The sequence below is a fragment of the Ricinus communis genome, chromosome 1, assembly GCF_019578655.1.
Source record: "Ricinus communis isolate WT05 ecotype wild-type chromosome 1, ASM1957865v1, whole genome shotgun sequence".
Classification (NCBI taxonomy): Eukaryota; Viridiplantae; Streptophyta; class Magnoliopsida; order Malpighiales; family Euphorbiaceae; genus Ricinus; species Ricinus communis.
In genome coordinates this window covers 20,650,453-20,652,981 of record NC_063256.1, presented here as the reverse complement: position 1 = coordinate 20,652,981, position 2,529 = coordinate 20,650,453, and the positions used below count along the sequence as shown (strand labels likewise).

Sequence of the window (2,529 nt, the reverse complement as noted above, 5' to 3'; positions counted from 1 at the left end):
TTTGCTGCCTCAAGATAAGCAAGGTGCTCTAAGTTATCTACCATCTCGCATTTTTCCTGTTCCTGTACCAAACATAACTCAAGAAGATCTTTAGCAACATAGATGAGATTAAATTCATAGTTTCATGTTCAATCTTATCATCACAAAAGTCCAGGTCGTCAAGTACAAGCGGATGTTTCATAGTATTAGGAAATCTGAAAAGTCACTTTCTCTTCCCCTACTCTAAGAATAAGCTTACCATCATGCACATCAATGATGGCTCTAGCTGTAGTAAGGAAGGGTGTTTCTAAAATAAGAGAAACATCGACAGTTTCATTCATATCCATAATTATGAAATTGATAGGAAATACAAATTTTTGAACCTTAACTAACACATCCTTAATGATACCCCTAAGGCATACAACAAATTTATCATCTAATTGAATCTTAATAAGTGTTGGCTTAGGTTCTCCAAATCCTAGTTTCTTAAAATTTTAGAAGGCATAACACTAATGCTTGCCCCTAAATCAACCAATGCATAGTCAACATTTAAATTGCTAATAAAACTCCCTAGGTCTTTTAGCTTCTTTTGTAATCACCTCTAAATGATTACTGAGCTCTTCTCCAACAGTTTCACCATTGACACTTCCTCAAGATTGCTCTTGGTAGAGAGGAGTTCCTTCAAGAATATCGCATACTTGGGCATCTGCAAAAGAGCTTCCATGAAAGGTATGTTAATATACAATTGTTTAAAATGTTTAAGAAACTTACCAAATTAGGTATCCATATTCTCTTTTTGAAGACAGGTTGGAAAGGATACCATTGGTTTATATTCCTTCAAAAGAGGGGTAGGCTTTGGTGATGCTTTTACTTTTTCTTCCACTTCAACCCCTTCACCCATCTTTACTTAAACTACTTCTTCAACTGTAGTTTAAATCTCTTCTACTTCTTTTGCCTTAGTTCCCAGTTCCTTACGACTTCTCAATATAATAACTTTAAGCTGCTCCTTAAGATTAGCTTTGGTGTTACTTGGCAAACTTTCTTAAGGCCTTCTACTCAACAATTTTGCAATATGTCCCACTTGAATCTCTAAATTGTGAATCGAAGCCTGCTGGTTCCTAAGAGTGGTTTTTATAGATTGAAATCGAGTTTCAGAAGCTGATATGAACTTTTCCATCATCTATTCGAGGTTGCTCTTCCTAGAGGGAGCTTGTTGCTGATTTTGCTGTTGAAATCCTAGTGGTGGAGGTCTTTGCTGATTCTGATTTTGCTAAGAGAAATTCAAATAATTTCTCCACCCTGGATTATAAGTATTGCTATAGGGGTTGTTCTACTACCTAGGAGCATTTCCCATATAATCAACCTCCTCCGGCTTAGCAAAAGTATTTCCATTTTGAAATTCTTGACTTTGATGACCAACCCCACACCAATCGCAATTTATAACTTGTGCATGTCTTCTAGATAAAGACATAGTCAAAGCATCCATCTTTTTGTTCATGGTCTGTAATTGTGCATTTACAGCTACCATGGGGTCTGCTGCATGGATCCCACTTCCTTTGACTCAAACCTACTCTCTGGTATTTTACCACTGTTAATTTATGACTGCCATATCCTTAATAAGGTCCATAGCTTGCTCTAAAGCCTTATTGTTTAATAATCCATCTGTTGCTGCATTAATAGATTGTTTACTTGCGTAGTTCAACCCATTAAAGAATGTCTAAATTTGTAGCCATAAAGGTAAACCATAAAGTGGACAGCTCCTCAGTAAATCCTTGAACCATTCCCAATAATCATATAAAGTTTCATTCTCCTACTAAAGAAATCCTGCTATGTCATTCCTTAACTTGGTCATCTAGAAGGTGGAAAGTATCTCTCCAAGAATTTCTCGGCCATCTGATTCCAAGTTGTAAATGTCCCAACTGGAAATGATTTCAACCATTTCTTAGGCTTATCCCTCCATGAATATTGGAATAGCCTCAATCTACTAGCATCATTTGATATCCCATTAATCTTAAAGGTATCATATATCTTAAGAAAATCATCCAAATGAGTGTTTGGGTCCTCATCTGGTAAACCATCAAACATGCAATTGTTTTGCACCATTTGAATGATATTGGGCTTAATCTCGAAATTATTTTTCGTAATGTTTGGTCTAATAATACTCGATGTGGCTCCATTAACAGTTGGGCGTGCATACTCTTGCATGGTTCTCTCCCTAGGTGGAGTTACCATTCTTAACTATTCCTTTGCTTGGTTTCATTCCTCCCGATCCTCTTGATTCTGTAACTCTGCCACTGTTTCAGCTAAAGCTCAATCTCTTTCTTCCATTCGCTGCTTCCTCAAAGTTCTTTCTAACTCTGGTTTGTAAGCGAATAGTTCTGTCGAATTAGCTCAGGTCATGCACAAATTCAAATGCTTGAAGAAAATGCAAACACAACAAGAATAATCAAATAAAAAAAATACTAAGTCACTAGCTTTTGAATTACTAATAATATCACAATAGAAAAGTTTTCCCGGCAATGATGCCAAAAACTTGATGTGTGTTATCCG

At 36.3% G+C, this 2,529-nt stretch overlaps 1 non-coding gene across 1 annotated transcript; it reads left to right on the top strand.

Annotated features, from left to right (window-relative positions):
• The first annotated feature begins 1,718 nt into the window (after window positions 1–1,718).
• LOC112534905 lies at window positions 1,719–1,825 on the top strand. The gene has a single exon (XR_003079132.1). It is a non-coding gene; the product is annotated as a small nucleolar RNA R71 (small nucleolar RNA).
• Window positions 1,826–2,529: the final 704 nt, after the last annotated feature.